The sequence below is a fragment of the Engystomops pustulosus genome, chromosome 1 (assembly GCF_040894005.1).
Source record: "Engystomops pustulosus chromosome 1, aEngPut4.maternal, whole genome shotgun sequence".
Taxonomy (NCBI): Eukaryota; Metazoa; Chordata; class Amphibia; order Anura; family Leptodactylidae; genus Engystomops; species Engystomops pustulosus.
In genome coordinates this window covers 283,072,691-283,097,495 of record NC_092411.1, presented here as the reverse complement: position 1 = coordinate 283,097,495, position 24,805 = coordinate 283,072,691, and positions in this window count along the sequence as shown.

The window sequence follows — 24,805 nt, the reverse complement described above, 5'->3', positions numbered from 1 at the left end:
GCAAACAGAATTCTAACAGAATTAAACCGAAAGTAAACTAAAGGACTCTTTCTGTAAATACTAATCTAACTAAAAATACCACTCATTTTACGCTTTCAAAATGTTATTTGAAATGAAAATTCACACCATTACCTCTGTCTTCCACTGCCAACCTACATATTATAAATCTTGTAATCATTCCAATGTATAACCTACCTTTCTGACCCCCGTTACCACCGCCTGCTCCACCCTCTCTCTTTGAAGCACTATAGCATACACGTTCTGTATGCAACAAACTCCTTGATATATTAACAACCTTTTCATCTCTTGATAATTGTCTTTTCACAGAAACGTGATCAGTCATTTGTCATTGCCTCCCCTGCTGGTCTTTATTTTGGTTGTCTCCACATTATCCATACTTCCCAGCCCCAATGAACCTGGTGGAGTTTTCATTCTCCTGTCAGATTACTGCTGCTTTCACTGCAATCCCACATTTACCCTTTCCATCGTTCAAAATTTCATTCAAATCTATATTCCCTGTAACCTACAAGTAGCAGCTACCTACTGAACCCAAGGTCATGCCACTACTTTTATTGATTTATTTAACCCCTTTCCGACATTTGACGTAATTGTACTGCATGGCGGGAGGTGCATTCTCCCATTATGCAGTAATATTACGTCATGCATTTGGCGCCGGCTCCCTAACGAAACCGGCGCCAGAAGCTGCGGGTGTCGGCAGTATATTATAACCAACACCCGCCTCTAACACCCACGATCGGAGGTTTCACCGATCGCGGTTGTTAACCACTAACACGCCGCGATTGGGCTGACCGTGGCGTGTCATTCAACGCAAATCTCCGTTCGCAGCCCTGGGATCTGTATTACACTGTATTAGGTGAAGAATAGTTTGAACAAGCGGTCAGAGGATCGCTTGTTCAAGCCAACCTGTAAAAGTAAAGAAAAGAAGTTAAAAACACTAAATAAACACACTTTTTATTTATCAATCTTGCTTTATTGAACATTTTTTAAAGGTAATACATTTAACCAATAAATGACAATTCTTAGGTTGTTTTACATCATGTGTATATTACAGTAAGTATGGTCAAGTCTTCATTGTCATTTAAATAACAATTAGGAAAATTTTCAATTAGGAACTTAAGAAACATGGAGAGGGAGGGAGCTGGGTGAGGGAGGAAGGAAGGAACAGGGTATAGGATGGGGGAGATGGGTTGCTGATCGATCTGTTTGATCAACCTATTACATGAAGCTGATAGGGTAATACCTCATGTTTCAATCTATAGTATTAAGAAATGTCAAGGACTTTTTAAAGGATATCCAAGGGGCCCATATTTTAAGTATTTGTCCTGAGATCTTTTGTTTTCTGTTGTGAGGTCTTCCATTTGTTGTAGGTTTAGAATTGCTTTAAACCAGTCAGTAGTGGATGGAGCTTTATTCCTTTTCCATAGTGTTGGAATAAGTGTTCGAGCGGCTGTCAGCATGAAGTGTGCTAGGGAGCGTGTGTCGTTTCCTTTTGGTGAGGTAAAGATAGATAACAGTAGAGTTGCTGGGTCATTAGATATATTTCTGCCTATAATGTCTGTGGTAATTTTACAGACGTTTTCCCAGAATGGTTGGATTATGGGGCATTCCCACCAAATGTGTTTCATTGTGCCTTCAGCTCCTCTACATCTCCAACACTCATCGGGACACGAGGGGTATATCATGTGGAGTTTGGTTGGGACCCAATACCATCTTGATATCATTTTATAATTTGTTTCTTGAGCTTTTACAGAAGTGGATGTTTTATGGACTTGTTTGAATACTTTATGCCATTCTTCTTTTGAGTAGTTTTTATTTAGGTCTTTTTCCCATGCTTTTCTGTATTGGAGCAGAGGAACTGTCCATTTGTCTAACAAAAGGTTGTAGATGGTAGAAATAGCGTGTGTGGTTGGAGTTGGGGCAATGCAAAGTTCTTCAAACGGGGTCAGTTCTATACATAGGTTTAGTTTGTTTTTGTGTCTAGAGAAGAAGTTTACTAATTGTCTGTATTCCCATTGGGTTTTAGGAGCAAGTGGGGAGATTTTATTTAGCCTGTCTAATGTCATTATGGAGGATGCTTCGGTGAATCGTTTGAACCTCAGTGGTTCATTGGGCTCCGTAAAAGGTTGCAGGAAGTTGGAGGTGTATCCCGGGGGGAAATCTGGATTGTCTGTTACTGGTGTGAGAGGTCCATTACTTGCAAATAGTTTTGTTGTTTCATGAGGTTTAAGTATTGATTTTAGTGTTTGAGCAGCTATATAAGGGACGGTATTCAGCCGATGTGGGCGAAAAGTAGAATAAGAAGACCAAGGGAGACCTGCCAAGGGCAACGGCGAGAGTTGTTCTTCTAGTTTTGACCCAGGGTTTTGTGGTGTGATGAAACCAATCCATTATTCTGGCGAGGTTAGAGGCATAAAAGTAGCCTTTGAAGTCTGGCAGACCTAGTCTCCTTGTGTTTTCCTCCGCATTAGTGTGTTTTTGGATATTCTAGTTTCAGTGGGGGACCAGATGAAATGATTTATTAGGGATGATAATTTATTGAAGAAGGTTTTAGGAAGAGAGAGAGGTATTGTTTGAAATAAATATATTGCTTTTGGTAAAATAGACATTTTTATACAGTTTATCTTCCCTATCCAAGAGATTCTTTTGCTACCCCATTTTGTGAGCTCTAATTGGAGGGATTGAAGAAAGTTTTTGTAATTATGTGAGAATATATTTTCTGTGTTAGAAGTTATTTGTATACCCAGATAAGTGAAGGCCTCTTTTTTCCATATACGTGGATATTTGTTTTGCAGGGATTTGGTTACTGGGTTACTAAGTCCTATGCTCATTGCTGTGGATTTTGTGAGGTTAACTTTATGGTTGCTATAGTAACCAAATGTTTGCAGGGTCTCCATAAGGTTTGGGAGTGATTTCTCTGGGTTGGTGAGATATATCAATACATCATCTGCAAATGCGGAACAGACATAAGAGTTTCCTCCTATTTTTAATCCTGAGATGTTAGGGTGGGCTCTAATTGCTACTAGGAGGTGTTCAATAACCAGTGCGTATAGTAATGGGGAGAGGGGGCATCCCTGTCTAGTGCCGTTATTTATTGTGAATGGTGTGGAGTATGTGCCATTAACTCTGATATGTGCCTTGGGGGATTTGTGAAGGGCTTGTATTTTTGTCATCATGTTATGTCCTAAACACACTTTTTAATTAAAAAAAATTAATTAAATAAAGTTAAAGTCCCCTAAACACAAACATTCCATATAGACATCTAATAAAGTAAAAAAAAAAACCTGAAACCAAAACACCCCACATATTTGGTATCGCTGCATCGGTAACAATCTGAAACATTAATGGACCTGTACGTTGAACGCCGTAAAAACAAAACTCGAAAAACTCGGCAAAAATGTAAATTTTTCATAAAATCCCTTCACAAAAACGTTTCAAAAAGTGAACAAAAAAAGTTATGTGCGCCAAAATGGTAACACTGAAAATGACAACTCAATAAGTAAAAAAAAGCCCTAAAAAAACTCTGTCAACCAAAAAATATTAAATTGACAATTTTCTTTTCCTCCATACATTTAAAGAATTAATAAAATTTTATCAAAAAGCCAAAGACCCACTAAAATGAAGTATTTGTAAAGTGTGTCTCATGTCGCAAAAAATACGCCCTTATGTGTCCAAATTCCCAAAAATTAAAGATTGTATAGCCATTATAAAGTGACAATGCATAATCTGCTCTGAATGGCGCAGCTTTCCTTCCATGCCCTTGCGTGTGCCTATACAGCAGGTTACAGCCACATATGGGGTATTGTTATACTCGGCAGAGAGTGAGCGTCAAATTTTGTGGAGTGTTTTGGTATTTTAACCACTGAGAATTTGTACATTTTTTTTTTTTTTTTTTTCAACTTACATTTTATTGAATAGTTTTAAAGTTTCACAGAGGTTACAAATAATACAACAAAATCAGTGTGGTCATAGAAAGTGATAAGTAATAAGACCTTCACAGCGAGAGTCGGAGCATATACAGCAGGTAGACAACATATCGTTCCAACACGCAAACAGCTGTTTCTGTCTAGTTTCTATTTCCATGTTATTACCCTGCATAGAAACTTCACTTCTAAATAGCAACCAGCGTTTGGAAATTTAAGAAAAAGAAACATAAACATTCCCGAAGGGAAAACAGTGTATTTATTAAAGAAAAACAAAAAGAAACGAGAAACTACCCATGTATCTCATACGTGTCTCCGCAATAAAGTGTGTAATTCACTATAGAAAGCTATGGTCTATAGCATCCCAGGAGGCCCAGGTCGCACAGAACTGGTCTGTCTTTTCATGTAGAGAGGCCGTCATATATTCCATTGTCCGCATATGCCGTATACGTACACATAGATCTAATAAAGTGGGGGGGGGTCGATTTTTTCCAAAATAATGGAACCAGAGTTTTTGCCGCGCTCAAAATGTGCAAAAAGAGTCTGGCCTGAGATTTCCCCAGTCCTACCGGAGGCAGTCCTAAGAGAAATGACACTGGGTCCTTATTCAGTGTAGTATCCAGGGTCTTCTGCAGTAGTGTGTGTACCTCGGCCCAGAAAAACTGAATAGACGGGCAATCCCAAAATATATGAAATAAAGATGCCCCAGGGTTATCACATCTCCAGCACACGTCAGGGATGGATGGGTTAAGTCTATGGAGCAGCATCGGTGTGTGGTACCATTGCATCAAAATTTTATACTGGTTCTCTTTATAGAGTGCTGACAGAGCACCTCTGGGTGCATTCTCCCAAATTATCTTCCATATTGACTCCGAACTCCCTACCCAACCACTCCTCCCATTTGAGCATATATGAATGTCTGCTAGGTTCTGGGTTTATTTGTGCTATAAGCAAGGCGTATAAGTCTGAAATCAGACCTTTCGAAGTGGAATTATTCAGACATATCCGTTCAAATGGTGTAAGGGATGGAATGGAGACAGATCCTAATATTTTAAGACAGAATTGGTAAATCTGGGGGTAAGTGTCAGATGCTGTTGCAAATTGATCTGATGCCGAGCAGAGATCAGTGAACGTGAGCAGTTGTTTAGTTGTAGGGTGCGTCAGGTCTTTAATTCGGAAAGCGTTCATTGGCTTCCAGAAAGTAACAAAGTCTGCTCCAAGGCATTGGGGTAAGTGTGGGGTATACAAAAAAGGAGTAAGTGGCGATCTGTGTGTCGCTAGAGAGTAGCGGATCCGACACCTATGCCATATGTCTCTAGTGAAGGCCATAGGGGCTAACAACGATGAATTAGGGATCTCCGTCGGGGGACCCCAGATTAATGAACTGGGGTGCACCGGGGCTAGCCATAATTTTTCAATTTCTGTCCATCTATTAAAGGCAGGCAAAGATGTCCAAGAGACTATATGTCGGAGGTGTGTTGCGTAGTAGTATAGAGTAATGTCTGGAAGGCCAAGACCCCCTTTTGATTTTGGTGCCACCAAGACTGTTTTCGGAATTCTGTGTCTCTTAGAGTTCCACAGAAAGTCTAAGAAAAGCGATTGTATCAGTCGTAAGGATGTTATTGGTACTCTAACCGGGAGTGTCTCGAATAGGTACAAAAATCTTGGAAGAATTGACATTTTGATCGCTGCGATTTTGCCCAATAGGGATAAGTATATAGGACGCCAAGTTTGCAGCTGTCTCCTCACATCTTGTATTAGGGGGGGGAAATTTTCTTTATATAGGGATGAAATAGTGGGGGTAAGCTTGACTCCCAGATACTTGAGGGATGCTGAGCACCAGTAGTATTGGAAACTACTCTTTAAAGAATTCAGTGTATGGGGGGATAGATTTAGTGGTAGGGCCTCCGTCTTAGTGTGATTAATTTTATATCCTGATACTAAGCTGTATTTCTCAATAGTGGCGTGGAGATTTGGTAGGGAAATAAGAGGCTCTTCAAGTGTAAGTAGAACGTCATCGGCGAACAGGGCTACTTTGAATTGTTTGTCTCTAACTTTAATACCATTAATGTTTGGGTTATTTCGGATACTTACTGCCAATGGTTCGATACTTAGGACGTAAAGTAAAGGGGATAAGGGACATCCCTGACGGGTCCCATTATTTATAGTTAAAGGGGCAGAGTGAGCATGAGGGAGTCGTATTTGTGCCGTAGGGGTTGCATATAGACTCTTCAGGGCTTCCACAAAAGGTCCACGCAGTCCAAAGCGAGCAAGTGTTTTAAACATAAATTGCCAATTTAGGCGATCAAAAGCCTTCTCGGCGTCAAGACTCAGGAGCAAGGCTTCCGATTTAGCCTTTTGCGTTAAGCTTATTAAATCAATGGTACGTCGTGTATTATCTCCTGCTTGTCGGTACCTAACGAATCCCACCTGGTCCTTGTGTATCAATTGTGGAAGCCATTCACTTAGCCTGTTAGCTAAAAGCTTAGTAAATATTTTTAGGTCGGAATTTAGTAGGCTTATAGGTCCATAACTAGGACATTCTGAGGGGTCTTTGCCTGGCTTAGGGATAACTGTAATATAAGAGGAGAGCATTGTCTGAGGAATTGGCTCTCCCTGGAGGAATCTATTAAATAGTGTGACCATGTGGGGGCCTAGAAGGGCGAGAAAAATTTTATAGTAGAGATAAGTATAGCCGTCGGGCCCTGGAGCTTTACCCCCCGGTAGGCTTTTCACTATATCCTCAATCTCTTCAATCGTGACTTCTTGATTTAGGTGAGCTAGTGCCTCTGAGGGGAGTTGAGGTAAGGAGCATTGAGACAAGTATTGGTCTATTTTAATATTCCGTTCCTGGGAGGAGTGTATAGGAGGAGCGAGGGAATAGAGGGATGAGTAGTAGGTATGAAAAAGTTCTGCTACCTTCGTAGGGTGATAGTGTAGAGTGCCCTGATTGTCCTTAATGGAGTATGGGTTTTGGGTGGAAGTCTTCTGTCTGAGTTGGTGCGCCAATAAAGAGTGTGCCTTGTTCCCAAACTCATAATATCTGCGTTTCGAGTATTTGATCATGCGTTCCAAATCCAGAAGATCTAACTCCCTGATTTTAGAACGGAGCATCTGTACCCGTCTAAGTAAGGAGGGGGTCGGGCGTGCAGCCAAGTCCCTTTCCGCTAATCTGAGGTTTTGTTTATATCTAGAGTAGTTAAGTATTCTGTCCCTGTTTAACTTGGTGGCCAGAGAAATAGCTTCCCCCCTAAAGACTGTTTTATGGGCTTCCCATAGAATTGGGACAGAGGGTGCTGAGGGTGTATTTTCCTTGAAATAGTTAGTGAGGACCGTCCGTAGGGATTCCCTTGAAAGCGGGGAGGTGAGGAGTGTTTCATTTAAACGCCAATGGGGGGATCTAATCGGGTTATCTTCGATTTGTAGGTCTAAATGGACCGGTGCGTGGTCCGACCATGTGATATGACCTATCGTTGCTTCCCCTAAGGCCCGCAAAGCTGGATAATTCCCGAAAAAATAGTCAATTCGTGTATGTGTTTTGTGAAGAGAAGAGTAATATGTAAACTCTCTAGCTGTTGGATTATTTACCCGCCATAGGTCATATAATGAGTTTTTACGAATCAGTCGACGGAGACCTAGAGCTAGGGCTTTCGCTGTCTGGGGAGCAGGGCGAGGCGGTAAGGGGAGGCGATCTACATGTTCTGAGAATGTGGCATTAAAGTCTCCTCCCAATATCAGAAGTTCATTTTGGGATGAGGACAATTTTGAAAGGACCTTGTTGAGAAACGGGAGTTGGCGTGAATTGGGGGCATATATATTACATAGTATTATGTTAATACCCAGAATGGAGCCTTTGAGTATAATGTAACGGCCCTCTGGGTCAGCTTCCACCCCAGCTAGCTGGAATGGGCAGTGGCGAGATATGAGAATAGCTACTCCCGCTTTCTTAGTCGGGGCGTTAGCTAGAAAGGCTGTTGGGTACCAGTGTTTAGCAAAATGAAAAGACCCTGTAGTTGTGTAGTGTGTCTCCTGAAAGAATGCTATATCTGCCTTAGCTTGACGTATTGTCTTCAGTGCAAGTCTTCTTTTAACATCAGTGTTTAAACCTTTAGCGTTCAGTGAGAGCAGTCTAACCATAGTCAATGTGTATTAACCATCCGTGCATTGAGGAAATTTGTATGGCTGACAGAAACTCGGCCTGTGGGCCTCCCGGGGGAGCCCGGCCGTATACTGTTCCCGCCATAGATATTACACCTGCGGAGGACAACCTAAATAGAGGTCCATGGGTTAATTTGTTAAACAATATAAAACATATAAACCAAAAAAACTGTAAGAAAAAGAAGACAATTTGAAATAGCGAGGATAGCCTATAGCTGTTCTCGCCGTAAATCTCCCAAGATATAGTCCATTTCTTCACAGAAGGTAACAGCTCCGTCAACAAGGAGCGAGAGCAATTAGGGAGATCTACTATGGGGGAAAGTAGATACATATCTACCATCATGACTTGAAAGTAAGACATAGGAGTCACTGCGTGTCCCAGAGCTGCGATGTAGGTCCATGTAAATTAGTCATATGAGCTCGGTATTATACAGTGTGGTGTTGACTAGGGCAGATATACTAGCTTATAACCAATCCAGAGCTCAACGGAGGCAAAAGGGGGAACAGGATTAGAAAGTAGACAAGAAATGGGGAGGGTCACATGAGCAGCCCAATGGGGGTAAGGAGGAGCAGAAGGGGGCAATATCAATACTCATCTTCTAGACGAAGGTCTGCGGTCGGGATCTGGGGCCCTTTGGCGCTTCTTCGGTGGGCGAACTGGCTGCCAGGTGGAGGGTAGGTCCACCGGGGCAGGTTGTTGGGGCCAATCAGGTAAGTCCGGAGGGTTAAGCTCAAAAGTGTCACAGAAAACAGAAAGTTCCTCTGGAAAGCGTAGAGTAGCTGAGCGACCGTCCTTTCTTGCTGTTAAACTGAAGGGAAAACCCCAGCGGTAAGGTATGCCTTGGTCTCTCAGCAGATCAAGCAGGGGTCTTAGGGCTCGACGCTGTTGAAGGGTAATCCACGATAAATCTTGGTAAAGCTGGAGACGTGCACCCAAAAAGGTCACTGATTTCTGTAGTCGAGACCTCTTCATGATTTCCTCCTTGAGGCCGAAGTCGGTGATGTGGCATATAACATCTCGAGGAGGTCCAGAAGTTTTCGGGCGGAGGGCTCTATGAGCTCGATCCATCTTGATTATGGTATCCGCCGGTCTATCCAGGATTGTGTTAAATAGGTGTTGTAGATATCCTTGTACGTCTTCTTCACCTTGTTGTTCTGGGATTCCTCAAACCCTAATGTTATGTCTCCGTCCTCTATTATCGAGGTCTTCAATGTGACGCCTCAAGTCTCTGATGGTAGAGGCCTGTGTTGACATCTGTTGTTGCAGAGTTGTCACTACTGTTCTGGCCGTATTATGGTCATCTTCTAGCACATCTATTCTGTGTGCCACTTGTTGTACATCTCTATGTACTGCAGCAATTTCCTGCCTGCAGGTCTCTTTAATTTCGTCAATCAATTCTCTGAAATCTTGCTTGGTAGGTAGTTGTTGAATGTAAAGCCACAGTGGATCATGAAGTGGTGGAGAGAGCTGTGGAGGAATTGAGGAGTAGGGATGTGGGGATATCGAAGGAGTGGCCAGTAGACGAGGGTCCCTCTGTTCTTCTTGAGTTAGTGATGGTGAATTCAGCATCCCCCCATAGGCAGATATGAGGTTCTCTTTTAGTGCTGCTGCATATGACATCTCTCCCTTAGGGAGTCCTTGGTCAGCTACAGGGTAGTCTAGCAGCTGTGCAATAGGGGATGGGGGGAGAGAAGGTGGAATGACTGAGGTTTCTATGTCCAGAGCAGGCATTAGCTCACTCAGGTCCTTTACATTCACCTCTTTCCCTGGCGTTGGAGGGGTTAATGAGGGAGCTGGAGACCCCTGCTGGCTCTGATATGTATTACAGGCAGCACCTCCACGTGTTCCCTGCTGCCTGCCTGCTTCCAGCAGCGTGGGACTCTGCAATTCAGGTGAGTCCCGACATCCAGACTGAGAAATTTCTCCTTCCTTTAGATCTCCCAGGGTGTGGGAGTTAGGCAGGGGCTGCTGTTCATCTGACAGCTGTGGTGTGTGAGTGGGGTGCGGGTCACGCTGTGGCTGGGGGGAGCGAGGGGGAGGGATCTCACCTCCCTGTGCTGTGTGTGCTGGCGCCATCTTGGATCTTTCAGCCGGAGGATCCACAGCCCGTTTTTTAAAGAAATCAGCCGCGGGTGGCAGTGGTGGTGGTCTCTCCTGACTCCTGGAGAGCCTGGCAGACGGTCCCCTCCGGTTGCCCATCTAGTGGTAAGCTGGACCTGCAATTTTAAGGCTGAATGTGCTCTGGGTGAGCAGCGCTGTCTCCTTATGCGACTGTTCTCATCAGCTTCCGGTCACACCCCCCAGAATTTGTACATTTTTTGAAAAAAAACATTCCTTTAGCCAAAAAAACATTATTTTCAAAATTGCATCCGATTTTGCTTTAACCCGTTAAACAATTAAATGGTTAACAAACTTCATAAAAGTTCTTTTACGTAAGTTTAGAAGTGTAGTTTCCATAATGGGGTAATTTATGGGGTTTTTCTATTATTAAGGCCTCTCAAAGTGCGTTTTTATGAAAATGTGAAGAATTGCACCTGCACCTTGGTTATTATGTTTTTTTGCTGTTATGACTATGGGTTATGGGACTGCTCCCACTCACGACTGTTGTGGGAAGTAATGAGGAGTATTGGGGAAAGAATGTGGGGGATTTCCCTGACATGTGACCCACTTTTGTTCCCGTTCCACTGCAATCCAATAGAAACTACGATGAACAATAAAAATCCAAGCTCACAGGTCCCCTATTCAAAAAGTGGAGAAACTTCCTTGTTCACTATTTCACACCTGAAGAAAGACTTTACACAATGGGGCTTTTTCACTAAGGGTCCGCGGCCGCACTTTCGTCGGATATTCTGACGTTTTCGGGGATTGCGTCACTGTGACAGGTATTTAACCAGGGATTTTGACGCACGCGATCGTATTTTGGACCAGCCGCGCCGACTTTCATGCGTCAGAAATCGGGCGGCAGGCCATCAGACGATCTGACTGATTCCGACTCAGCGTTGGATTTAACTTTAAAATTGTGTCTCAAGACATGCACTAACATACACCGGGAAGAAGAAGGTGAACTCCGGCGAACCTGATCTGTGAAGCGACACATGTGGTCAAGAATTGGTAATATTGAGGGAAGGAAGGGGAATGAAAACAATGGTATGTTTATGTGGTCTTGAACCATATTGTAAATAGTATATAGGCGATTCATATGAGTCGGATGATGATATGTTTATTCTTCCCTTTGTTTTATTTACACTGCAATGTAATAAGTAACAAGGTAAATCATATGGAGCCTATCTATTGTTTGGCACTGTTTGGCATGTGAGCCGATAATTAGTTGTAAAGTCGTTTATTAATGGAAATAAAAATAAAAAGGTTAAATTAAATAAATAAAATGATCTCCACAAAAGTAAATTCTGAATTCTTGAACATACATATTAGGGGTTTGATTTGAATTATGCTGAGTCTGCTGATTTATTTTTTTTACGTTTATTTCTTTTTAGAACTTAAAGTTATCTGGCAAATCAGTGTGCTTTGGGTGTAGGCTAGAAAATAGCCATTGGAGAACCCCAACGGCTTACTTAGGCCTACAATAGCGTTATATTTTCCTTTTTTATGTTTGCTTGTGGCTGGGCTTGCTGGCATTACTAGTGCAGCTAGTACCATATTGTGAGGAATTTGCTGGGAGACTTGTGGCCGTTGTGTTTAGCTCTTAGTGACACACATATCCACCTCAAACACCGAAGTGGGACAATTTATTAGGGGTTTGATTTGAATTAGGCACAGTCTGCTGATTTATTTATTTTTTACGTTTATTTATCTTATAACTGGCACAGCACAAAATCCAGTTGTGTGCTGTCAGTGTAGGTTAGAAACTAGCCATAGCAATAGGATAGCATCATTTTGTTTAAAAAAAAACACAAAAAAAAAAATTGTTTAACCCGAGGGCTAGGGGTAGAGGACGAGGGCGTGGACGTGGGCGTCCAACTACTGCAGGGGTCAGAGGCCGTGGTCCTGGGCGGGGTGAGACACCACCTGCTGATGAGGGAGCAGGGGAACGCTGCAGAGCTACACTCCCTAGGTTCATCATGTCTCAAGTTACTGGGACTCGTGGTAGAGCACTGTTGAGGCCAGAACAGTGCGAAGAGGTGATGTCGTGGATTGCGGACAATGCTTCTAGCCATTTGTCCAGCAGTCAGTCTTCCACGCAGTCCACCCATGTCACCGAAATCAGCACTCCTCCAGCTCCTCCACCTCAGCCTCCTTCCCCCCAGTCTGCCCCCTCCCAGCAAAATTTGGCATTTGAACCGGCATACTCTGAGGAACTGCTTTCTGGACCCTTCCCACAGTCACAAACCACTTGTCCGGTTGCTGGTGAGCAATTTTCCGATGCCCAGGTTTTCCACCGGTCGCAGTCTGTGGGTGATGATTACATTATTGACGTAGTGGAAGAAGTGTGTAAAGAGGTGTCGGACGATGAGGAGACACGGTTGTCAGACAGTGGTGAAGTTGTTGTCAGGGCAGGAAGTCCGAGGGGGGAGCAGACTGAGGGATCGGAGGATGATGAGGTGACAGACCCAAGCTGGGTTGATAGGCCAGATGAACACAGTGCTTCTGAGACGGAGGCGAGTCCTATAGCAGAACAGGTTGGAAGAGGCAGTGGTGGGGCCAGATGGAGAGGCAGGGCCAGAGCTGGTGCATCAGCGCCAAATGTTGCCCGTAGTCAAGCTCCCGTGGTGAGGGCTAGATTTTCAGACGTCTGGAGGTTCTTTAAAGAAACACCGGATGACCGACGGACTGTGGTGTGCAACCTTTGCCAAACCAGGATCAGCAGGGGTTCCACCACTACTAGCTTAACTACCACCAGTATGCGCAGGCATATGAATGCTAAACACCCCACTCAATGGGACCAAGCCCGTTCACCTCCGGCCGGGCACACCACTGCTCCTTCCCATGTGTCATCTGCTAGTCAGCCCCCTGCCCAGGACCACGGCCCAAACACCTTCCGTGTGAAAACCCCATTTTCGCCTCCATGATCCTCCACAGCATCCACCAGCGTTCAGCTCTCCATACCCCAGACGCTGGAACCCAAAAGGAAGTATAGCGCAACCCACCCACACGCACAAGCACTCAACGTCCACATATCCAAGTCGCTTAGCCTGGAGATGCTGTCCTATAGGCTGGTAGAGACCGAGGCCTTTCGAAACCTCATGGCGGCGGCCGCCCCTCTGTATTCGGTCCCCAGCCGCCACTACTTTTCCCGATGTGCCGTCCCAGCCCTGCACAAGCACGTGTCAGAGAACATCATCCATGCCCTGAGCAACGCCGTTTCTGACAAGGTCCACCTGACCACGGACACGTGGACGAATGCTGGCGGGCGGGGCCACTATATATCGCTGACGGCACATTGGGTTAACTTGGTGGAGGCTGGGACCGAGTCTGACCCTGGGGCTGCTCATATACTGCCGACGCCGAGGATTGCGGGGCCTACTTCAGTCCAGGTCTCAAAAGCCTACTATGCCTCCTCCTCTTCCCACCCCTCCTCCACCTCCTCTCCGAATTACCATCCGTGGGCATGGCGCCATCAGTCGGTAGCTCTAGGCACAGCAGCAGTGCCGCCGCTAAGCGACAGCAGGCGGTGCTCAAACTGCTGAGCCTAGGCGATAAAAGGCACACCGCCAAAGAGCTATTACAGGGCATCACGGCGCAGACTGATCTGGCACCGCTGAACCTGAAGCCAGGCATGGTTGTGTGTGACAACGGCCGTAACCTGGTGGCGGTTCTGCAACTCGGCAGACTGACACATGTGCCATGCCTGGCCCATGTGTTAAATCTCATAGTTCAGCGTTTCCTCAAGACATAACCCAATCTGTCTGATTTGCTCACGAAGGTGCGCCGCATCTGTGCGCATTTCAGGAAGTCCAGCACAGATGCTGCCACTCTCAGGGCAGCGCAGCGCCGCCTCCAACTGCCCGCTCACCGACTGTTGTGCGACGTGCCCACGAGGTGGAATTCAACATTAACCGTGTTATCGAGAGTTTACCAGCAGCGCAGAGCGATTGTAGACTGCCAGATGTCAACTTCCACCAGAACTGGTAGTCAGGTCAGTCAGCTTCCTCAAGTCTACAATGAGGAGTGGACGTGGATGTCTGATATCTTTCAGGTGCTGAGTAACTTTGAGGAGTCAACACAGATGGTCATTGGCGATGCCGCCATCATCAGCCTCACCATCCCGCTGCTTGGCCTGTTGAAAAACTCTCTGGTCAGCATGAAGTCGGAAGCTTTGCGCTCGTCACAAGAGACGGGGAAGAAGATTCCCTTGTTGATAGCCAAAGCACCCTTAGGTCTGTTTCTCAGCGCATATCGGAGGAGGTGGAGGAGGATGAGGAGGAAGAGGAGGAGAATGTTGGCGAGACAGGAGAGGGGACCATTGTGCAGTCCTTCACTGTTGAGCGTGTATGGGCAGAAGAAGAGGAGTTGGAGGAGTTGGAGGAGGAGGAAATGGGCAGTCAGGCCAGTGAGGGGAGTGAATTCTTGCGCGTTGGGACTCTGGCGCATATGGCAGATTTCATGCTAGGCTGCCTATCCCGTGACCCTCGCGTTCAAAGAATTTATTCCAGCACCGATTACTGGGTATTCACTCTCCTGAACCCACGGTACAAGCAAAATCTTTCCACTCTCATCCCTGGAGAGGAAAGGAGTGTGAGAATGCATGAATACCAGCAGGCCCTGGTGCACAAGCTGAAACAGTATTTCCCTTCTGACAGCGCTAGCGGCAGAGGGCGTACTTCTGCGGGACAATTAGTGAGGGAGAGTAGGCGAGCAGGCAGCTTTTCCAGCACTGGCAGGGGTACGCTTTACAAGGCCTTTGCCAGTTTTATGTCACCCCAGCAAGACACTGTCACCTGTCCCCAGTCTCAGCAGAGTAGGGCTGATCTTTACAGAAAGATGGTGAGGGAGTACGTAGCTGACCATACCATCATCCTAAATGATCACACAGCTCCCTACAACTACTGGGTTTCAAAGCTAGACATGTGGCACGAACTGGCGCTGTACGCCTTGGAGGTTCTTGCCTGCCCTGCCGCTAGCGTGTTGTCCGAGCGGGTTTTCAGTGCAGCTGGTGGCATCATCACCGATAAGTGTACACGCCTGTCGACTGACAGCGCTGACAGGCTAACGCTTATCAAGATGAATAAAGCCTGGATTTCTCCGGATTTTCATTCTTCACCAGGTGAAAGAAGCTCAACCTGAATAATGTATGCACTCCTCCTCCTCATTGTCCTCCTTCTCCTCCTCTTTGTACACTAAAGCATAGGAAACTGGCTATTTTTTGCCAGGGCCAACTGGCTCTAGCTATAGTACTCTATGTATTTAATTTTTCTGGAGGGCCACCTACCCGGTCCTCTGTTTTAAGCAATTTTTGGGAGTGCCACATACAGGCACTCAATCTATTTAATTTTTCTGGAGGACCACCTACCTGCTCCTCTGGTTTTAAAACTTTTTTGGACTGCCACATACAGGCACTATCCACATTAAATTGTCACCATAGCAGCCTCCAAAAGTCGTCCATATAGCTGGCTCCATACATGGTCTCCTTATCAAACGAACTGTGTCAGGCAGAATTTTGGGTTGTTTTCATGGATTCCACATCAAACTTGTTAACTTTGTCGCCACCCTGCTGTGTAATCCACAAAATATACTGGCAAACTTTTATCATTTACCGATATTATTTCAGAGCTTCTTGCGCATCTGTTTACATTCCCCTCACCCGCCATATCCTAAACTTATAAGAACGCTACTACACTTGATCTTATACAAAAGGTCCTTAGAAGTGCTGTTTGGGGAGTAGCCTAGAGACAGGGGCTTGGGTTGGCGAAAGCTCGCCTGGCAGCGGAGCGCCAGCTCCATCTCAAGATCCCACTAACATAGTTTTAACTGCAGCACCTTTAATCTACTACTAGTTCACTGCCTCCATACATGGTCCCCTTATCAAACGAGCTGTGTCAGGCAGAATTTTGGGTTGTTTTCATGGCTTCCACATCAAACTTGTTAACTTTGTTGCCACCCTGCTGTGTAATCCACAAAATATACTGGCACACTTTTATCATTTACCGATATTATTTCAGCGCTTCTTGCGCATCTGTTTACATTCCCCTCACCCGTCATATCCGAAACTTATAAGAATGCTACTACACTTGATCTTATACAAAAGGTTCTTAGAAGTGCTGTTTGGGGAGTAGCCTAGAGACAGGGGCTTGGATTGGCGAAAGCTCACCTGGCAGCGGAGCGCCAGCTCCATCTGAAGATCCAACTAACATAGTTTTAACTGCAGCACCTTTAATCTACTACTAGTTCACTGCCTCCATACATCGTCCCCTTATCAAACGAGCTGTGTCAGGCAGAATTTTCAGGTGTTTCATCAGATACATAGTGGAACTCGGCCCATCTGTCGCCGCCATGCTGGAGACCTGAAGTTGCAATCATAGCAGCGCAATATGGATGCCCCATACTGTCGCTCTTAATCATGGAACCATTTCCGTAAAAACAATTAAAAATAGAACCACTATGCTATTCCATTATTCTTAGGTGAAATATTCAAACGACCCGGCCTGCTTTGAAAATTATAATTTTTTCAAAGTAAATGCTTCTGGCCCCCAGGCCCATTTTGGGTGGGGAGGAGCCGAGAGACAGGGGCTTGGACAGGCGAAATCTCGCCTGGCAGTGGACCGCCAGCTCCATCCCAAGATTAGGCAGCCTCAGAGGCATCCATGCATGCTGCCCCTGCTGTTTCCTGTCCATTTTACCTCCACGATCCTCCACAGCGTCCACCAATGTCTCATTTCAACTCTCTATACCCCAGACGCTGGAGCACCAGAGGATATGCAGCACATCATCCCCTTATCAAACGAGCTGTGTCAGGCAGAATTTTCAGGTGTTTCACCAGATACATAGTGGAACTCGGCCCATCTGTCGCCGCCATGCTGGAGACCTGAAGTTGCAATCATAGCAGCGCAATATGAATGCCCCATACTGTCGCTCTTAATCATGGAAGTCGTCTCCATGGCTGCCTCCACATGTCGTTCCCTTATCAAAAGAGCTGTGTCAGGCTCATTTTTCGGGTGTTTCACCAGATACGTTATGGAACTTGGTCACTATGTCGCCACCATGCTGTGTTATCGACTAAATATACCGTCAACCTTTTGTTCACATAGGAAATCATTTCACCTCCTTTGGTGAAACCTAAGTCCATTTAGGGTATGTCGCCATGAGACTCTCTAGCCTGTCACTGCTACCGCTGCCTCTGCATGCCGTCCCCTAGAGTGTCAGGGTCAATTATTGCATGTTTTAGATGCTATCTAGCCTCATTCGGTCAATCTGTCATGGCCATGCTGTTGCCCATAATTTTTGCATAATGGTGCGATTAAGCAGCCTCAGAGGCATCCATGCATGCTGCCCCTGCTGTTTCCTGTCCATTTCAGTGGTGTTTCCATCCTTTTCTGAGGTTCCCAGGTGTTTGGCCAAGCTTCCCTGTGAAGAGCCTTGGTCCCCTTGAAAAATGCTCGACTCTCCCATTGACTTCAATGGGGCTCGTTATTCGAGATGAGCACTCGAGCATCGGGAAAAGTTTGTCTCGAATAACGAGTACCCGAGCATTTTAGTGCTCGCTCATCTCTACCCGTTAGCTACTCAAGAGAGTCACATTCACTTCACCTTCACTAAGAGTGCATTTTAATTTCATCCTGAAAGTTCACCCACAGGCTAAATATCCCAGATTTTTTTGTGAGTTGTGTAGAATTTTAGAATTTTACTATTTATTAAATTATCAATATTATTTATACCAGTTTTCAGTTATTGTTTAACATTGGTGTAAAAAAAATTTACAGTCTCTGAAAGTTACTTTCTTAACCTTATACAAAAACTCATCTCTCTTACTTTTACCAAAATACGATAAAAAGATTTTATAATATTTTATAACAGTATTTCTTTCCGACTTTATCTAGATCTCCTATAGTCCCACAAATCCTCTTTTATCCAACAGAATTTTTTTCCCATCCTTGTTCCAAATCCTTCCCAGTTACAGAATCCAGTCCCAGGCGATTGTCATGTTACTGAAGCATTTTGGATGGACATGGATCGTTGTGGTGGCATCAGATGACGATGCTGGAGAAAGTCTCACTCGGGAGCTGCAGACAGAGGCCGCTATACATGGGATCTGCATCGAGTTTATCATGTTCCTCCAACAACCAGATACAAAAGAAAGATTAGAATCGTTTGAAAAAAATAAACAAACTCTTCTCAATTCGACGTCTACAGTCGTAGTTATGTGCGGCATGCCTGTGTATCATACATTTCATGAGATAGAAGATATTGTTGTCAGTAAGGTAAAAACGCTGATCATATCAGCAGGTTCAACCATTAATGTCTTTGGATCTTTCTCTAAGACGCAATCACTGGATGGAAGTCTGATTTTTTCGGCACCACTTAAAATATTTCCGCATATCACAAAATTACTAGAAAATATCAGTCTTGAAAATCATCCAAATGACATTTTACTAGAATCTCTTCTCTCTTATTACTTCAGCTGCGCAACTTCAGATCCTAATCTGAATATAATTGTGGAGAAATTAGCAGAAATAAAGCTTAAATTATGCCCCAAAAAATTGAAATTGAGCAAACTTGAAAAGAAGCAATACAGTACTGATATATCGACAATTACAGTTCAAATTTATAATGTAGTCTATGCCATGGCATTTTCTCTGGATGACCTGCAATTGTACAGGTCTAAGCATCGACATATGAGCACAAGCAATAACTTCAAAGATATTTACAAGGTAAGACACTGAGCACACTTAGTATAAGTGTAATGCAGTGAGGAAACAAACTGGTTAAACATGAAGGTCAAACAGACAGTGAACTCTATTGCTAAACCCCTCCCCCAGCTGTCCCTACCCAATTTCTCGTCCTCCCCTAAGTGGTAGGTGAAAACTGGTCGCAGTCCAGAATGTTATTGGAGCAATTCCCTGACATACAAACAAGGTAAATTGACAATGATGTAGCCAATCGCACTTGGGAGCTGGGTGTAGCAGGGGATTCATCATCATCGGGCGAAGAGTGTCAGCTTCTGTGTCAGGCAGCAGAGCAGGCAGCAAGTCGCTACTGTTGCTGTGAGTGAGCAGGGTGGCAGCAGTGTGAGGATGGGAGCCAAACGTCCGCGGGGTACAAATCTTGATTCGCAGGTCCAAGTAAGCAGTGGCACAGGGGCCCAGCGATGCCAGCCCTTCACCAATATGTACAACAGAAGGTGGGCCAGTCCTCGAGCTTATCAGTTTCTTCAGAGGTGCACGGCAGCGCGGTTGTGTGGAGCTGTAACTATACTCAGGGCCAGTACATGTCCTTTACTGCCCACTGGGTGAATGTGCTTCCCGTCCAGCCACACGAACAACTTCCACAAGAGACGACGCTTTCTCCTCCACTTTGTCAAACTGCTGCTCCTGCGCGAGACTACTTCTCATGACCACATGAGTCCGGTGGGGGCTGAACTGGAGGAGGAGGAGGACATTGGAGCAAAAGCAGAGTCTGGTGCAATTTGTGGTTTTTCTACTCAGGAGAAGAGGAGCAGGAGCATCCGGAGGAGGTAGAAGATGAGGCAGGTGACCCAGAAGCACAGTGGCAGTATACAGTGGAGATGGAGGCCGGGAGTCCCTCAGAGTCACTGAGGCATAGATGGCCCGCAGCATGCTGCTTTGCCTAACTAGTGCCAAATAGTCAACATCCACCATAGGGATAACTTTAGGCTCTCCACCCTCTTGGACCCTCGCTACCGGTCAAAAATGGTTGACTTTTTTCCAGCTGCTGAGGGAGGAACAATTGGCATACTATAGAGAAATACTGTGCCGCTGCCTATGTGCGCCATTGTCCATCCACTATAAGGTCTGATCGGGGGATTCCTGGTAGTCATCGCTCACGTACTACTACCACGCCTGTCGTGGGGAGCTGGGGGGGGGGGTAGGAGCAGTAGCAGTCCCATCAGCAGCAGCTTAAGTCTGGATTCCTTAATGAGCAACTTCCTTCTCCTGCTGCAGACGCCACCTCCACACTATATTATTGTGCCACTCTGTGGGCTCCAGCTGCTGCTGATGCCACCTCCACACTATATCATTGTGCCACTCTGTGGGCTCCTGCTGCTGCTGACGCCACCTCCACACTCTATCATTGTGCCACTCTGTGGCCTACCATGTTGCCACCACCTCCACACTTCTCACCACATGCTGCTGCTGCTGGTGCTAACTTTGCAGTTCTTTTTTGGGAAAGACCTGATATTTTCAGGAAAACTGTAAAGTATTATGGATATGGTGTCTCTAATCTTCAAATTTAAATGGAAAACTTTCAATTTTTAATTGATTTCAAACTTTGTCATTGTGCCAGAATGTGCCCTCTTCTGCTGTTGGCTATGTGGGCTCCTGCTGTCGCCACCTCCACTCTCTCTAATTGGGCAACTGTGTGGCTTTCCATGCTGCTGCCACAATGTTGTTGCCACCTCTGGGCTCCTGCTGCCGCCACCTCCCCACTATTATAATTGTGCCAATTTCTGGCCTCCTGTTGTTACTTCTGCTGCACCTTTGAACTCTTATCGTTGTGCCATTTTGTGGCCTCCTGCTGCTGCTGTCACCCCCTCATTGTGGCACTCTGTGGCCTACCATGTTTCCACCACCTCCATAATTTGTCATTGTGCCACTCTGCGGCCTACTCATGCTGCTGCCAACTGACCGCTGTCTCCCTAGAGCACCCTGTGATTTTCATAATGCTGTTTTCAGCATTATGACTCTCTATAACGTTACAACTATGTTTAGTTTCCACCTTCATTTCATCTATCAGAAGGAATGAAAAGCCTCAGGATTGATAGCCAAAAGCCATTTACTGGTCATCTCTGTTTTGGATCCCCTCCTGTTTGATTTTGACTTTAGCAATACTGATGATGGGCTATTGACCGATTGAAAGCGGACACTGATGGATGAAATGAAGGGAAAAATTATTAGTGACGTCAATGCAGAATTACCGCCGACACACTATCCATCATCTGATGTCAGTGTAAAAATAGCGAACTCTTTGATGTTATCTTGGCCCTCAGCTCGGTCACATTACCTTGTCAGGCTGTGTTCCGCTGGTGAAGTTGGCCCCAGTAAGTGCACATGGAATTGAAGAGTGAAGCAAATCTAAGAACGGCAGCTGTCATGTGCGTGTCATACTAAAACACAGCATTGTTTGAAGACCAAACCATGCTCCCTATGCATATTTAAGCATGACACAATGGGGCAGATTTACTTACCCGGTACATTCGCGATCCAGCGGCGCGTTCTCTGTGCTGGATTCGGGTCCGGCCGGGATTTAATAAGGTAGTTCCTCCGCCGTCCAGTAGGTGGCGCTGCTGCGCTGAAAAGCATTTTAACATGCCGGAATTCACCGAGGCCGTCTGAGTGAAGGTAAGCACGTCCCGAGCGACACATTTTCTGTTCTTAAATGCGGCGGTTTTTCCGAATACGTCGGGTTTTCGTTCGGCCACGCCCCCCGATTTCTGTCACGCGCATGCCGGCGCCGATGCGCCACAATCCGATCGCGTGCGCCAAAATCCCAGGGCAATTCAGGTACAATCGGCGCAAATCGGAAATATTCGGGTAACACGTCGGGAAAACGCGAATCGGGCCCTTAGTAAATGACCCCCAATGTTCTACAGGCTCTCAGCAGCCAGGAAAGACCAGTTTTTTAACATGTTTCATCATGATTCGAATCGCCCATCTCTATTTGCAACCCTGAACAAATTCACAAGAGACAAAAGTAAAGCAGTGTTCAGACTACACTGGAATGAATGTAACCTAAGAACAAAATCACAAACATCAGCGGATGCTTACTGCCCTACTTTACAGACAGAGGATGGCATTAAAGCTGAAATGGGTGGAGATGTTACAATAAGCATAGATAAAATTAGGTTAGGTGCATGGTGATTAGCTATTATTAAATAACCTTGTATATTTTGTTTAAATGAAATATAAATTCTTCTGTGGATATTACCTGAACCCCTCGAGGATCCAAGATTTCTGATTATTATATGGCCAAAACACTTCTCACCAACCAAACTCACCAATTGAATTGGATGGAGTGCACAGAGCCCTAGGTCCGAAACCGACTGATAATCCACGTGACGTGGTATGCAAAATCCATCACTACTGCACTAAGGAGCAACTGATGAGATGTGCCCGATAAATAGGTCAACTAACACTTGGTGTGGTCACTATACAAATTCTACCAGATTTCTCAGCCCGGATCCTACAGATGCAATGTATACTACGCCCTCTACTGGACAAAATCTGAGAATATGATGCTTCGTATATTTGGGGTTTTCCATTTCATTTGGTGGCGCGGAGGGGAGGCCGTTCACTGCTGTTCTATGAATCTAGTGACAGCCAGCTGCGCTTGCAAAATTCCAGGAGGAATTGAGTTCATATCAGGATGGGATCCTGGTCCTAGGGGGAGACTTCAACCTCACTGGGGCAGATTTACTTACCCAGTCCTGTTGCGATCCCGCAGTGTGCTGTCAGCCGAGGATTCGGGACTGCCGCGATTCACTAAGGTTGTGCGTCCAATTTTCTGCAAGTGTTGCTTCCGCGCAGGAGGATGTTTTATGAATGTGTCAATAAGTCAGGCAAAAATTATGGGCAATGCCCTTAGGGCGCACAGATCTGTCAACTACGTTCCACACCTGGTGGGTAAGGGGGGGGGGATCAAAAATAATATCCCCTGCAGGTATTGCTAAATCCTTCAGAGAGTTTTATGCATCTTTATACCAACTGCACCCTATAGGCCCCCTAATAAGATGGAGATTAGGGCCTATCTGGACCCCAGAGGGCCTCCCCTCCTTGTCGTCCGAAGAAAAGGAGACGCTGCAAGCTCCAATCTCAGTGGAGGAATTTAAACAGGCCCTAGTCTCTACACAAGAGGGTAAATCTCCTGGCCTCGATGGCTTCACAGTCCACTACTACAGAAAGTTCACTGATCATCTGACACAACCCTTCTTTGAGGCATTCAATGCCCTGTCCTTGGGATGTGATATTCCTCTGGACACACTTAGGGCACACATAGTTGTGATACTGAAAGTGGGTAAGGACCCTTTTTCCTGTTGTAGCTACAGGCCGATATCCTTGCTCAATGTGGACCTTAAATTATTCTCCAAAATCTTAGTCCTGTCCTTAGACCTCTTAGCACCCTTGATGCCGAGTTTGGTCCACTGATGCCGAAAAGGCTTTTGATAGGGTGGGTTGGCCCTTTTGTTTGGAGTCAAGAAGCTTTTGGGGTTGGGCACGCACATGCTACGATGGATTGGAGAGCTATACTCCAACCCATCGGCATTGGTGAAGGTGAGTGGCTTATACTCTGACTCCTTCCCAATTAAAAATGGAACGCACCAGGGATGCCCGTTGTCCCCCTCATCTTTGATCTTACGATAGAACCTCTTCTTCAGCGGCTTAGAAACAACCAAGATATATCTGGGGTGACAGCAGATGGGAAACAAATTAAAATAGCAGCCTATGCAGATGATTTGCTATTTTTCCTCTCCTCACCCCAAGTGTCCACCCCCAACCTCCTCAAAGAATTAGATATGCAAAAATCAGAAGTTTTGTAGCTAAACAGACCGGTGTGTCTCTGTCCAGCAATCCTTTAATTTGAAGTGGTCCTCTACCGCCATAAAATATTTAGGCATCCACCTCCCAGCAGACCCGGACCAAACTTACCATATAAATTTCTCCCCATTACTACAGGCCACTAAGACTGATTTGGAAAAATGGTCAGAAGGTTTCGTCTGTTGGTTTGGGAGGCCAAGGGTCCTCAAAATTAATGTCCTTCCTTGCCTTCTTTATCCCTTGCAAGCCCTGCCGATCAGAGTCCCTGTTAGCCTCCTAACCTATGTACACTGACTATTCTCGACCTTTGTCTGGGCTGTTTAACCCCCAAGATTTCAGAAAAAAATCCTATACCTGCCAAGAGGGAGGGTGGTGTGGTGCTTACAGATATCACTCAATACAATGTGGCCTCCCACTTAAGTAGAGTTGTTGACTGCTGCAGACACAAGACCACAAAGGCCTGTGTTTCAATTGAGTAGTGCTTTACCCATGTCCTGCTATACTGCCTCCCATGGGTGGTGAAAAAACAATGGCAATTACTGTCCACTCACCCTACCATCTATGCTACCCTGCTTTTAAACATTGCAGATCAAGGGCTACGATTTCCCCAACTGATTTCCCCCTACCGGATCCCTGGTAACTGCGTATTTTCCCCAGGGATCATGTTGTTGGGGTCAGAGCTGGCCACTTTAGGGTTTGCCACTTCCTGGTGGACGGAAATGGCGTGAAGGAGAAGACCTAGTCTCCCAGCCGAATCACCCATGTGTGCTAATGTGGCAGAGTCTCCAATTAGCACACTATTTAGGATCCATTGAGCCACTTCCTGCCTTTAGCCGCTCCCTGACAGGCTTTGAGGGAGCATGCAGATTAGGGGTACCCTCTCATTAGCATATAGCCTCCTGATATTCCCTCCGCAAGATCATGTTGCATCGTTTACAACCAAATGGAAATGAGACCTGACATTATACCTTTCCAAAGAGCAAAGGAAGAAGATATACGAACAGGCGCATAAATCCTCACTAAGCATGGCCTATCAAGCT